General features: G+C 43.4%; 1 protein-coding gene across 1 annotated transcript in view; it reads left to right on the top strand.

Annotated features, from left to right (window-relative positions):
- The first annotated feature begins 3,295 nt into the window (after positions 1–3,295).
- Positions 3,296–15,577, top strand: part of DPYSL5 (dihydropyrimidinase like 5) — a 263,062-nt gene continuing 250,780 nt past the window's right edge. The window contains exon 1 of the mRNA XM_053710991.1: positions 3,296–3,376. The gene's annotated coding sequence lies outside the window, so the exon portion shown is untranslated. The remainder of the gene's footprint in view (positions 3,377–15,577) is intronic.

Genomic DNA, 15,577 nt, shown 5'->3' with positions numbered 1-15,577 from the left:
ACCTATACAAATCTAAAATACTTACAAAAAGCTCCAGTTAAGCTTAAATAACCCCATTTAAAATGTGACCCATTTAATACTAGCAATCATATCCATTCATTTTGTTTATATACAGAAATTTATCCAGACTATTTTTAAATGTATCTATGGTATTGGCATTCACTACCTCCTTTGGTAATGAGTTCCACAATTTTATTGCTCTTACAGTGAAAAAACGTTTCCGTTGCAGGAGATTAAATCTCCTTTCCTCCAACCTTAAATTATGACCTCTTGTCAGAAACAGTTTTCTTGGAATAAACAGAGCTTCTGCCATCTCTGTATATGGGCCTTGAATATATTTATATAAAGTAATCATGTCACCTCTCAAGCGCCTTTTTTCTAAAGAAAACAGACCCAGTTTGGCTAGCCTCTCCTCATAGGTTAATTTCTCCAATCCCCTTATTAGCTTTGTGGCCCTTCTCTGAACTTTTTCTAGTTCTGCAATATCTTTTTAAGCAATCGGTCCCCAGAACTGCACTCCAAATAATACTGCGGCTTGCCTCCTGTAAGTGTTGATAACATAAATCCAATTCACATATACACCATAGCAACCATATAATTTATATTACATTCAAATAGACGCATAGTATTAAAATATCCAACACATTTTTCTACCATGCTGGTATTGCCTCATTGAACAGACTTGCGTCTATTATACTTTCTAATATATATATATAATAGTTCCACCGAAATTGGAAGTGGAAAATTGTAATTATCAAAAATACATTTCCGTGAATCATTTTTGTTTAACTTTTAAGTTTTGAATCTATAACCCACCGTATAGGTTATAAAGAAAGATGCACCTTTAAACACAAATCATCAACACAATGTAAATAATAAAATTATTTGTTTAGTTAAAAAAAAACTGCATAACATGAGTCAGAATATTACGAGCATTCAACCAACGAAACAATCAGTAATTCACATTGTGTATTGAATCGCTAAATGTTTTTACATAAATGCATTTCCCACATTTCAATGTTGCACCATATAAAGTACATGCTATTTATAATGATGCGCTAATAGGATGCAAATATGGCCATAAGAAAAAAACTTTGGTCGATCATTCAGAGAGATTTTTTTGACACAAAGTAAATAGATCACACATGACTGATATATTGTATACCGATTGGCGTTTTTTTGAAAATGACAACTTCCTGTTTTAATCACAAGTGTATTTAATGTTGCTAATGAGGCTACTTTGTATCTGTTTTTTATTGCCTGATGAAACGACCTGTTGAATGGTCGAGAAACGTGTTACAAAAAATAAAGCATTGTTTTTATATTTTATCCTCGGGAAGTTGTTTTTTCATATGATGACCTGGTTCAGTCCTGTTGTTTAACCAATTTGAGCAGAGCAACTTCTCCTACGCTGATGGAACAATAGATTGCTGAAATCTACACCTGATTGCAGTTATGGAACCCACAGTGTACTAGCCATTGGAAAGTGCTAGCCCGCTCGCAAGCACCGGTTACAGTACGGTGCAACACTATCTGGTGAGCCTAACATCATTTACACGCTTGCATATTTATTTGTATGAAATACACAATGAGGCTCCCCCTTTTTTCTCCTTCAGTCACTTGTAATAGCTTGTTATTTAATGTGCGCTCGTAGATTGCCCCTTTAAAAAGCTGATTAGAAAATATCACCTGAACATCTATGTAAAAAAGAAAGATATTTTACCTCAAAAGTTCCTCAGTAGCCACCTCCCATTGTAAAGGATTTCTAAGCAGCATTTTAGTGTGTCTGTCCTGGGACATCTGAAGGGATGAGCATTGTGCACTCTCATATTATTTCACCAATCAGGTAAAGGAAGCTTACTATGAAATCTCATGAGAGTTAAGTCAAATCTCATGAGATCACAGTAAGAGTTCATGACCTCAGCACTGCTGATGCTGATTGGCTGCTGTTCATTTCTTCATTTTTTTAATTTTTTTTTACCTGCAGCTGGGAGCAGCTGAGTATAACTTTTTACACAGAACTTACTCTGCTGAGCTGAGGAAATTGTGAGGTAAAATATCTTCCTTTTTTACATAGAGATGCTCAGGGGATATTTTCCTATCAGCTTTTTACAGTTATACTGCATCAGTTTAAAGTGATTTAGCATATGAGTATTATGTCCCTTTAAATGGACTACATATAGAGTGTAGAATTTTCAAGAACTTTCCAATTTACTTCTATTATCAATATTGCTTAGTTCTCTTGCATCCTTTGTTAAAAAGTAATCCTAGATGAGCTCAGGAGCGTGCTCAAATCTTTAGCCATCTGGCAGCAGTGTTTGCAACAATGTTTATATCATACATAGTTACATACACTGCTGCCACAGAATGCTACAGACACTATATGGCAGCAAACGTTGCATCTACTGTATGTATAACATTGCTATATACATTTTTTTTTTATTCATAGGGAGCATTCAATTTTAATCAGCTTTTCAATTTACTTCCATTATGTTGTCATTTGTTTAGTTCTCTTGGTATCCATTGTTAGAAGAGCATATCTAGGTATGCTCAGAGCTGCTGATTGCACATATAAGCCTTGCGTTATTATAGGCTCAGTCTCACCCATGTGCATTGAAGTTTCTTCAACAAAGGATTCCAAGAGAATAAAACAAGATAATAGAACTGGGAAAAAAAATTGTATTGAATCTTGAAAGGAAAAAAAAAAAAAAAGAAGTTTCGCATCACTTTAACGTTTGGCTAAAAAAACGTTATATGTCCAAAAATCCATATGGGTTGTAAAATATCACTATGGTTTACTAGTGAGACGTGAATGTTAAATATGGTAAAAAGTCTAAATCATTGTGTGTGTGTGTATATAGCACCACTATATAGGCACAAGGGTGTAGTGTGCCAGGGGGTGTATACGGGCATATTCCTGCAGGTCCCAGGAGTGCACCTGTCGCACATGGACCAGGCCTACAATTGCCGGGTACCAATGGTCGCCCTGGCAACCACATGACACACCTCCTTAGAGAGTACCCATCCTCAAGTCTTTCACTATGGGAAACCGCCCCATTGCAATGCACGATGGGTATTGTAGTTTACTCGTGCTCAATGATGCTTACCAAAACAACATCAAGAACTACAGTGCTCAACCACCAATCACAAACTTCAGAAGTCGGCCTACCTAGCATGCTAGGGTACAATGTTCTGTTTTTATTGGTCAGATTCGCCGCTCTTCAGTTGAGTGCCCCGCCTTCCTGTGTTTCTTATCCCTACAAGACCGGTATCAAGGTGCTGTGAGAGGCGCACGGTGTAGAGGAGCCCATCCCTGCCATCCTGTGCCTGCCGCTGCCGTGTGCTTGCTGCACCGACCGAGGAGTGACCCCAGCAGGTAAGTGATCACTCATCATAGGACGATTGGCCACATAGCTAACAAATCACTGAAATGGTTAATGATGCCCAGTGTGAGTCAGATCCTGCTGCAGTACTCACTGTGTTTATTCTTTTCATTAATAGTGAACTCTCTCGTGAGTTAAGAATGCCTGAATGTGAGTGAAATCCTGCTTCAGCACTCAATGAGTTAATGAGGCCTCAGTGTGAGGGAATTCCTCTTGCAGCACTCAATGAGTTAATGATGCCTCAGTGTGAGGGAACTCCTGCAGCACTCAATGAGTTAATGATGCCTCAGTGTGAGGGAACTCCTGCAGCAATCAATGAGTTAATGATGCCTCAGTGTGAGGGAACTCCTCTTGCAGCACTCAATGAGTTAATGATGCCTCAGTGTCAGGGAATTCCTCTTGCAGCACTCAATGAGTTAATGATGCCTCAGTCTGAGGGAACTCCTGCAGCACTCAATGAGTTAATGATGCCTCAGTGTGAGGGAACTCCTCCTGCAGCACTCAATGAGTTAATGATGCCTCAGTGTGAGGGAACTCCTGCAGCACTCAATGAGTTAATGATGCCTCAGTGTGAGGGAACTCCTCTTGCAGCACTCAATGAGTTAATGATGCCTCAGTGTGAGGGAACTCCTCTTGCAGCACTCAATGAGTTAATGATGCCTCAGTGTGAGGGAACTCCTCTTGCAGCACTCAATGAGTTAATGATGCCTCAGTGTGAGGGAACTCCTGCAGCACTCAATGAGTTAATGGTGCCTCAGTGTGAGTTAACTCCTCCTCCAGCACTCAATAAGTTAATAATGCCTCAGTGTGAGGGAACTCCTGCAGCACTCAATGAGTTAATGATGCCTCAGTGTGAGGGAACTCCTCTTGCAGCACTCAATGAGTTAATGATGCCTCAGTGTGAGGGAACTCCTCTTGCAGCACTCAATGAGTTAATGATGCCTCAGTGTGAGGGAACTCCTCTTGCAGCACTCAATGAGTTAATGATGCCTCAGTGTGAGGGAACTCCTGCAGCACTCAATGAGTTAATGGTGCCTCAGTGTGAGTTAACTCCTCCTCCAGCACTCAATAAGTTAATAATGCCTCAGTGTGAGGGAACTCCTGCAGCACTCAATGAGTTAATGATGCCTCAGTGTGAGGGAACTCCTGCAGCACTCAATGAGTTAATGATGCCTCAGTGTGAGGGAACTCCTGCAGCACTCAATGAGTTAATGATGCCTCAGTGTGAGGGAACTCCTGCAGCACTCAATGAGTTAATGGTGCCTCAGTGTGAGGGAACTCCTCCTGCAGCACTCAATGAGTTAATGGTGCCTCAGTGTGAGGGAACTCCTCCTCCAGCACTCAATAAGTTAATAATGCCTCAGTGTGAGTGAACGCCTCCTGCAGCACTCCATGAGTTAATGATGCCTCAGTGTGAGTGAACGCCTCCTGCAACACTCCATGAGTTAATGATGCCTCAGTGTGAGTGAACGCCTCCTGCAGCACTCAATTAGTTAATGAGGACTCAGTGTGAGTGAACGCTTCCTGCAGCACTCAATGAGTTAATGAGGCCTCAGTGTGAGTTAACTCTTCATCTAGCACTCAATGAGTTAATGAGGCCTCAATTTGAGTAAATGCCTCCTGCAGCACTCAATGAGTTAATGGTGCCTCAGTGTGAGGGAATTCCTCCTGTAGCACTCATTGAGTTAATGGTGCCTCAGTGTGAGGGATTTCCTCTTGCAGCACTCAATGAGTTAATGGTGCCTCAGTGTGAGGGATTTCCTCTTGCAGCACTCAATGAGTTAATGGTGCCTCAGTGTGAGGGAACGCCTCCTGTAGCACTCAATGAGTTAATGGTGCCTCAGTCTGAGGGAACGCCTCCTGTAGCACTCAATGAGTTAATGATGCCTCAGTCTGAGGGAACGCCTCCTGCAGCACTCAATGAGTTAATGATGCCTCAGTGTGAGCGAACGCCCCCTGCAGCACTCAATGAGTTAATGATGCCTCAGTCTGAGGGAACTCCTGCAGCACTCAATGAGTTAATGGTGCCTCAGTGTGAGGGATTTCCTCTTGCAGCACTCAATGAGTTAATGGTGCCTCAGTCTGAGGGATTTCCTCTTGCAGCACTCAATGAGTTAATGGTGCCTCAGTGTGAGGGATTTCATCTTGCAGCACTCAATGAGTTAATGGTGCCTCAGTGTGAGGGAACGCCTCCTGTAGCACTCAATGAGTTAATGGTGCCTCAGTCTGAGGGAACGCCTCCTGTAGCACTCAATGAGTTAATGATGCCTCAGTCTGAGGGAACGCCTCCTGTAGCACTCAATGAGTTAATGATGCCTCAGTGTGAGCGAACGCCCCCTGCAGCACTCAATGAGTTAATGATGCCTCAGTCTGAGGGAACTCCTGCAGCACTCAATGAGTTAATGATACCTCAGTGTGAGGGAACTCCTGCAGCACTCAATGAGTTAATGATGCCTCCTGCAGCACTCAATGAGTTAATGATGCCTCAGTGTGAGCGAACTCCTCCTGCAGCACTCAATGAGTTAACGATACCTCAGTATGGAGGAACTCCTGCAGCACTCAATGAGTTAACGAAGTGTGGAAGAACTTTTGCTGGATCACTCAGTAGTTAATGATTCCTCAGTTTGAGTGAACTCTTGCTTCAGCATTCAGTGGGTTAATGATTTTAAAAGCGGAGTGAATTCCTTTTGTAATGGGTTATAATGCCGCATACTGAGTGAACTCTTGCTTCAGTATTTATAGGGTTAATGATGCTGCTGCATAGTTGAACTCCTACTGCAGCACTCATCGGGTTAATGATGCTTCAGTATGAGTGCTATGGTGTACAGCTGCTCTCCATAAAAATATTGTACGACAAAACAGCCCCTCTGTCAGCCTCATATCCATATCAGTGATCACATCAGACCCCTGGCCCTGCAGCCCCTCTCATATCAGTGATCACATCAGACCCCTGGTCCTGCAGCCCCTCTGTCAGCCTCATATCCATATCAATGATCACATCAGACCCCTGGCCCTGCAGCCCCTCTCATATCAGTTATCACATCAGACCCCTGACCCTGCAGCCCCTCTGTCAGCTTCATATCCATATCAGTGATCATATCAGACCCCTGGTGCTGCAGCCCCTCTCATATCAGTGATCGTATCAGACCCCTGGCCCTGCAGCCCCTCTGTCAGCCTCATATCCATATCAGTGATCATAACAGACCCCTGGCCCTGCAGCCTCTCTCATATCAGTGATCATATCAGACCCCTGGCCCTGCAGCCCCTCTGTCAGCCTCATATCCATATCAGTGATCATATCAGACCCCTGGTGCTGCAGCCCCTCTCATATCAGTGATCATATCAGACCCCTGGCCCTGCAGCCCCTCTGTCAGCCTCATATCCATATCATTGATCATATCAGACCCCTGGCCCTGCAGCCCCTCTGTCAACCTCATATCCATATCAGTGATCATAACAGACCCCTGGCCCTGCAGCCCCTCTCATATCAGTGATCATATCAGACCCCTGGCTCTGCAGCCCCTCTGTCAGCCTCATAACCATATCAGTGATCATATCAGACCCCTGGTGCTGCAGCCCCTCTCATATCAGTGATCATATCAGACCCCTGGTGCTGCAGCCCCTCTGTCAGCCTCATATCCATATCAGTGATCATATCAGACCCCTGATCCTGCAGCCCCTCTGTCAGCCTCATATCCATATCAGTGATCATACCAGACCACTGGAACTGCAGCCCCTCTCATATCAGTGATCATATCAGACCCCTGGTGCTGCAGCCCCTCTCATATCAGTGATCATATCAGACCCCTGGTCCTGCAGCCCTTCTGTCAGCCTTATATCCATATAAATGATCATATCAGACCCCTGGCCCTGCAGCTCCTCTCTCAGCCTCATATCTCATATCAGTGATCATAGCAGACCCCTGACCCTGCAGCCCCTCTGTCAGCCTCATATCCATATAAGTGATCATATCAGACCCCTAGCCCTGCAGCCCCTCAGTCAGCCTCATATCCATATCAGTGATCATATCAGCCTTATATCCATATCAGTGATAATATTATAATCTTGGCTCTGCAGCCCCTCTGTCAGCCTCAGATCAGACTCCTGGCCCTGCAGCCCCTCTCTCAGCTTCAAATCCATATAAGTGATCATATCAGCCTTATAGCCATATTAGTGATCATTCTCACACTGAAGAACCATTAACTCTTTGAGTGCTGCAGCAGGAGCATACACTCACACTGAAGAACCATTAGCTCTGTGAGTGCTGCAGCAGGAGCATACACTCACACTGAAGAACCATTAGCTCTGTGAGTGCTGCAGCAGGAGCATACACTCACACTGAAGAACCATTAGCTCTGTGAGTGCTGCAGCAGGAACATACACACACTGAAGAATCATTAGCTCTGTGAGTGCTGCAGCAGGAACATACACTCACACTGAAGAGACATTAACTCCTTGAGTGCTGCATCAAGCGTGTACTAGCTCTGTAGAAACTTTACCCATTGAGTGCTGCAGCAGAAACATAATTATACAGAAGAAGCTTATATTATGTCAGTGCTGCAGCAGGCGCTTACTGATACAGAAGAACCTTATATTATGTGAGTGCTGCAGCAGGCGCGTACTGATACAGAAGAACCTTATATTATGTGAGTGCTGCAGCAGGTGCGTACTAATACAGAAGAACCTTATATTATGTGAGTGCTGCATCAGGTGCGTACTGATACAGAAGAACCTTATATTATGTGAGTGCTGCAGCAGGTGTGTACTGATACAGAAGAACCTTATATTATGTGAGTGCTGCAGCAGGTGCGTACTGATACAGAAGAACCCTATATTATGTGAGTGCTGCATCAGACGCGTACTGATACAGAAGAACCTTATATTATGTGAGTGCTGCAGCAGGCGCTTACTGATACAGAAGAACCTTATATTATGTGAGTGCTGCAGCAGGCGCGTACTGATACAGAAGAACCTTATATTATGTGAGTGCTGCAGCAGGTGCGTACTGATACAGAAGAACCTAATATTATGTGAGTGCTGCAGCAGGCGCGTACTGATACAGAAGAACCTTATATTATGTGAGTGCTGCAGCAGGTGCGTACTAATACAGAAGAACCTTATATTATGTGAGTGCTGCAGCAGGTGCGTACTGATACAGAAGAACCTTATATTATGTGAGTGCTGCATCAGGTGCGTACTGATACAGAAGAACCTTATATTATGTGAGTGCTGCAGCAGGTGCGTACTAATACAGAAGAACCTTATATTATGTGAGTGCTGCAGCAGGTGCGTACTAATACAGAAGAACCCTATATTATGTGAGTGCTGCAGCAGGCGCATACTGATACAGAAAAACCTTATATTATGTGAGTGCTGCAGCAGGCGCGTACTGATACAGAAGAACCTTATATTATGTGAGTGCTGCAGCAGGCGCGTACTGATACAGAAAAACCTTATATTATGTGAGTGCTGCAGCAGGCGCATACTGATACAGAAAAACCTTATATTATGTGAGTGCTGCAGCAGGCGCGTACTGATACAGAAGAACCTTATATTATGTGAGTGCTGCAGCAGGCGCATACTGATACAGAAAAACCTTATATTATGTGAGTGCTGCAGCAGGTGTGCACTGATACAGAAGAACCTTATATTATGTGAGTGCTGCAGCAGGCGCTTACTGATACAGAAGAACCTTATATTATGTGAGTGCTGCAGCAGGCGCGTACTGATACAGAAGAACCTTATATTATGTGAGTGCTGCAGCAGGCGCGTACTGATACAGAAGAACCTTATATTATGTGAGTGCTGCAGCAGGCGCTTACTGATACAGAAGAACCTTATATTATGTGAGTGCTGCAGCAGGCGCGTACTGATACAGAAGAACCTTATATTATGTGAGTGCTGCAGCAGGTGCGTACTGATACAGCAGAACCTTATATTATGTGAGTGCTGCAGCAGGTGCGTACTAATACAGAAGAACCTTATATTATGTGAGTGCTGCAGCAGGCGCGCACTGATACAGAAGAACCTTATATTATGTGAGTGCTGCAGCAGGCGCGTACTGATACAGAAGAACCTTATATTATGTGAGTGCTGCAGCAGGCGCGTACTGATACAGAAGAACCTTATATTATGTGAGTGCTGCAGCAGGTGCGTACTGATACAGAAGAACCTTATATTATGTGAGTGCTTCAGCACTCTCACACAGGCATCATTAGACCACTGAGTGTTGCTGCACTCTCACACAAGCATCATTAGACCACTGAGTGTTGCTGCACTCTCACACAAGCATTATTAGACCACTGAGTGTTGCTGCACTCTCACACAAGCATCATTAGACCACTGAGTGTTGCTGCACTCTCACACAAGCATCATTAGACCACTGAGTGTTGCTGCACTCTCACACAAGCATCATTAGACCACTGAGTGCTGCTGCACTCTCACACAAGCATCATTAGACCACTGAGTGCTGCTGCACTCTCACACAAGCATCATTAGACCACTGAGTGCTGCTGTACTCTCACACAAGCATCATTAGACCACTGAGTGCTGCTGCACTCTCACACAAGCATCATTAGACCACTGAGTGCTGCTGCACTCTCACACAAGCATCATTGGACCACTGAATGTTGCTGCACTCTCACACAAGCATCATTAGACCACTGAGTGCTGCTGCACTCTCACACAAGCATCATTAGACCACTGAGTGCTGCTGCACTCTCACACAGGCATCATTAGACCACTGAGTGCTGTTGCACTCTCACACAAGCATCATTAGCTCACTGAGTGCTGCTGCACTCTCACACAGGCATCATTAGCTCACTGAGTGCTGTTGCACTCTCACACAGGCATCATTAGCTCACTGAGTGTTGCTGCACTCTCACACAGGCATCAGTAGCTCACTGAGTGTTGCTGCACTCTCACACAAGCATCATTAGCTCACTGAGTGCTGCTGCACTCTCACACAAGCATCATTAGCCCACTGAGTGCTGCTGCACTCTCACACAAGCATCATTAGCTCACTGAGTGCTGCTGCACTCTCACACAGGCATCATTAGACCACTGAGTGTTGCTGCACTCTCACACAAGCATCATTAGACTACTGAGTGATGCTGCACTCTCACACAGGCATCATTAGCTCACTGAGTGTTGCTGCACTCTCACACAGGCATTATTAGCTCACTGAGTGCTGCTGCACTCTCACACAGGCATCATTAGCTCACTGAGTGCTGCTGCACTCTCACACAGGCATCATTAAACTACTGAGTGATGCTGCACTCTCACACAAGCATCATTAGCTCACTGAGTGCTGCTGCACTCTCACACAAGCATCATTAGACCACTGAGTGTTGCTGCACTCTCACACAAGCATCATTAGCTCACTGAGTGCTGCTGCACTCTCACACAAGCATCATTAGCCCACTGAGTGCTGCTGCACTCTCACACAGGCATCATTAGCTCACTGAGTGCTGCTGCACTCTCACACAAGCATCATTAGCTCACTGAGTGCTGCTGCACTCTCACACAAGCATCATTAGACTACTGAGTGATGCTGCACTCTCACACAGGCATCATTAGCTCACTGAGTGCTGCTGCACTCTCACACAAGCATCATTAGCTCACTGAGTGCTGCTGCACTCTCACACAAGCATCATTAGCTCACTGAGTGCTGCTGCAGGAGCCCATATTCCTTCAATTGGTGTTAACCCTTCAATGGCTTTAATAAAGTAGCAGCATACCTTATGTAAGCAGTGTTATTAACCCTGTATTGACCGTGGGATTTCTGCCTCCCATCAGCTATCACCCTGCTCTGTAGTAGTCCGGGATACTGCTGCAGTTATGGGCACAGATGAGGGGGCCTCAGGCTGCTAAGCAGGTCCCCCCACTCTTTGAGAGTAATACCCCATTCTATATGAAGGCCACACCTAGGCCTGTGATTATGCAGAGCTCAGAGCATCAGTCAGCGGCATTTCTTTGTTAGAGAGGGATACTCAGGCCCTGGCCTCTCGCCCTCACATTGTACACTGCCAGCTGCTCACCCTGGGACAGCCGTGCACGTCAGGGACAATTGATCCCTTTATTCATCTATCAAGTGGTACCAGCAGTGAGCGTTCCATGGGCCGCTAGCTCCAGATACTGATGGGCGGCAGGCGCACTGGATGCTGTTATTTGTGTATCTGGCAGATTATCTGACTGTGAGTCCCTGTGAAACCTATTTATTTGCTGCTTATTATTGCTGCTTGCTGTGTGTTTGCCTGCAGATCGCTGCTGCTTCATGTGTGTATTACAGAAAATGACGCTTGTGTTACTGAAATGTTTTTTTAATATTGAGGTTAGCTCTGTATCAGTCATTGTATCCTCTATTCATTTCTATGCATTCTGAAAATTGTAGGAAAAAGCCCCCTGGCTCCTAAAACTCTAGTTAGCTTCTAGATATTATTTTTAGAGGCACAAACATCTTTATTTCTGTGAAATGTTTATGTCCATATGTGGTTTGGAGTGATAATAATAATGTAGCTTATTGCTGATACATCTGTAACTATTTTATCCATGCATAAAGATGACTTTGCTATGTCTGTATTCCTTTTTAATATCTCGGGATATTTTCTGTCTTGTAATGTTTTGGGGACCTAGATTAGGTTATTGCTGCAGTGTCTGATTTGCTCAGCGCCTGCATATTGTGCCTTACAAGGGGTGGGGGTGGGGGAGCAGGTGCAGACTGTCTGTGCTTATAAAGGGGTGAAAGAGAGGCACATCTGTGACATAAGATTCCTTATATACTCAGACAGGGTGTGTCCTGAGCATTTGTGCTGCATTTGCTTGGCAGGTTAGGAAGATTGGAATTCTTTTTGGATATCACATTAGGCCGGGGGGGGGGGGTGCCTTGTAGCCGTGTAGCCGTGAAGGAGTTAATGCTGCTGCTTTTTGATCACGTGCTGTCTGTGCTATCAGGAACAATAAAGTATAATGAAAATCAATTTCCTTTTTCATGTCAGTTCTCCTTGCAGAGCATTGCATTAGGTTGTGTTAGATGTACAGGGCAGACGTTCTGTTTCTATTCATATTAATAAGTATTAGACCCATGATAGGGGGGGGGTCCCTTTCTGCAGTTATTAATGAGCATCTCGCATGGAACCTGCTGTCACTCTCCATCTTTATCTGATTAATGAGGCAAATCTCTTTGTCTATTAGTTTATTTATTTCCTGCTCAGCTTCTGGGTCTGTAGTATATGCTATAGAAGACAAACGTCTGTCTCTAGATCTTCAAAGGGACATAAAACCCACATTTTTTTCTTTCTTGATTCAGGTAGAGCAGCAACTTTTGAATTTACTCCTATTATCAATTTTTCTTCATTCACTTGGTATCTTTATTTGAAAAAGGCATGAATGTAAGCTTAGGAGCCGACCCTTTTTGGTTCAGCACCTGTGTAGCACTTTCTGATTGGTGGCTGAATGTCCAGTAATATGTTAGAGTATTTTATTACTGCACTATTGATTGTATATAACGGTGTTTAGCGCCTGCTGTGCACAGACATATTCCAGTCTCGCCTATGTGTGAAACAGGAACACATAAGAGCATTATTTAAATATACATGACTTTGTATACTAAAGGTTACATTAAAGCTGTTTATTTTTTAAACTAACAGGAAGTGAATGTTTATGCACAGCTGGTCCTTGTGATAGAAGTTCGTTGACCAATAAGGAAGATTCCCATAGCTCTATAGGTGGATAGTAACTCCGTCTCACAAGCATAAAAAACTAAACATATTTACTTTAGATACAATAAAGAAATATAATGTCCTAAAAGCCCCCCTTTACTGTGGCAGTTCTACAAATCTCTTTTCTTTACTAGAAGACGGGAATATCTGTAGCTAACGTTTGTTTTAGTTTGGTGAGCAATCGTGCTCAGTGATACGATGGGAGAATTGTCACCTGAGATATTAGTGAGGTGAAACATCAGTGAGTTTATGTGACATCTGTTGCGTGTCCTTGTCACTGTGTCACATGCTATAATATGATTACTGCATCTAGTTGTGACATAAGCTGCCTTTGGCAAAGAGGTTACCCAACGAGCACTAATCACATGAAATCACTGCATGGCGGGACCAGAGGAGAATTCATACCCACTGCTGCTGGGATTTAGCAACATAATGCAATGCTATCTGAGTGTCCGGCTGTGCAGGATAAGTCCTTCAGAGAATTACAGATCAAACTTCAGACATCCGTAAAGTGATGGTGGTTATAAATCTTTATTTAATGTGAGGGTGTATGTGAGGGTGTGTGAGTGTGCATGTGATGGTATGTGAGGGTGCATGTGGGTATGTATGTGAGGGTGTGCGAGTGTGCATGTGAGTATGTATGTGAGGGTGTGTGAGTGTGTATGTGAGGGTGCATGTGGGTATGTATGTGAGGGTGTGTGAGTGTGCATGTGGGTATGTATGTGAGGTTGTGTGAGTGTGCATGTAAGGGTGTGTGAGTGTGCATGTGGGTATGTATTGGAGGTTGTGTGAGTGTGCATGTAAGGGTGTGTGAGTGTGCATGTGGGTATGTGTGTGAGTGTGCATGTGAGGGTGTGTGAGTGTGCATGTGGGTATGTATGTGAGGGTGTGTGAGTGTGTATGTGAGGGTGTGTGAGTGTGTATGTGAGGGTGTGTGAGTGTGCATGTGAGGGTGTGTATGGGTATGTATGTAAGGGTGTGTGAGGGTGTGTGAGTGTGTATGTGAGGGTGTGTGAGTGTGCATGTGAGGGTGTGTATGGGTATGTATGTAAGGGTGTGTGAGGGTGTGTGAGTGTGCATGTGATGGTGTGTGAGTGTGCATGTGGGTATGTATGTGAGTGTGTGTGAGTGTGCATGTGAGGGTGTGTGTGTCATATGTGTGTCTGTATTCACATCTTAGTGTGTATGTTTATTTGTGAATGTTTGGTTGTGTATTTAAAGGACCAGAAAAGTTTAATTAAATGTTAATGCATTAAATAAAGTAGGCAATGTTAAACAACTTTCCATTCTACTCTTTGTTTGCTTCAGTCTCTTGATATCCTTTGTTGAAAAGCATACTTAGGTAGGCTCAGAAGCAGCAATAGACTGCTGGAATCTATGTGCTGAGTGTTGGTTTCACGTATATGCCTCTTGGCTCACCAGATATATTTAGGTAGCTCACAGTGGTACATTGCTGCTCCTTCAACAAAGGATACCAAGAGAATGAAACACGTTTGATAATAGAAGTAAATGGAAAAGTAGTTTAAAATTGTATGCTCTGTGTGAACCATAAAACAAAAATGTGGGATCATGTCCCTTTAAGTATACATATATGTGTGTATGAATGAGTGTGCATGTGAGTATGTGTGTGTGCATGTTAGTGTGTGTATGAATGAGTGTGCATGTGAGTATTTGTGTTTGTGTCTAAATGAGTGTGTGGATGTGAGTGTTTGTGTGTGTGCATGTGAGTGTGTGTGTATGAATGAGTGTGCATGTGAGTATTTGAGTGTGTGTTTCTAAATAAGTGTGGATGTGTTTGTGTGTATGAATGAGTGTGGATGTGAGTATTTGTGTGTGTGTGCATGTGAGTGTGTGTATGAATGAGTTGTGCATGTGAGTATTTATGTGTGTGTACATGTGAGTGTGTGGATGTGAGTATTTGTGTGTGTGTGTATGAATGAGTGTGCATGTGAGTATTTATGTGTGTGTACATGTGTGTGTGTCTAAATGAGTGTGGATGTGAGTATTTGTGTGTGTATGTGAGTGTTTGTGTGCATGAATGAGTGTGCATGTGAGTATTTATGCGTGTGTATGTGAAACCTTAATATACTTCTCTTATAAAAAAAAAATACTTCCTGTATTCATACACTTACTGTCCCTTTAAAGCCTCCGGAATGTTGTATTTTATCTCCATTATTGTGGCCAATTAAAGACTGATTTAAAGGGACACTGAACCCAATTTTTTTCTTTTGTGATTCAGATAGAACATTCAATTTTAAGCAACTTTCTAATTTACTGCTATTATCATTTTTTCTTCGTTCTTTTGCTATCTTTAATTGAAAAAGAAGGCATCTATGCTTTTTTCTTAGTTCAGCACTCTGGACAGCACTTTTTTATTGGTGGATGAATTTATCCACCAATCAGCAAGGACAACCCAGGTTGTTCACCAAAAATGGGCCGGCATCTAAACTTACATTCTTGCATTTCAAATAAAGA

Source organism: Bombina bombina, chromosome 4, assembly GCF_027579735.1.
Source record: "Bombina bombina isolate aBomBom1 chromosome 4, aBomBom1.pri, whole genome shotgun sequence".
Classification (NCBI taxonomy): Eukaryota; Metazoa; Chordata; class Amphibia; order Anura; family Bombinatoridae; genus Bombina; species Bombina bombina.
Note: the sequence above shows the minus strand (reverse complement) of the source record. Positions and strands in the feature narration are given on the sequence as shown.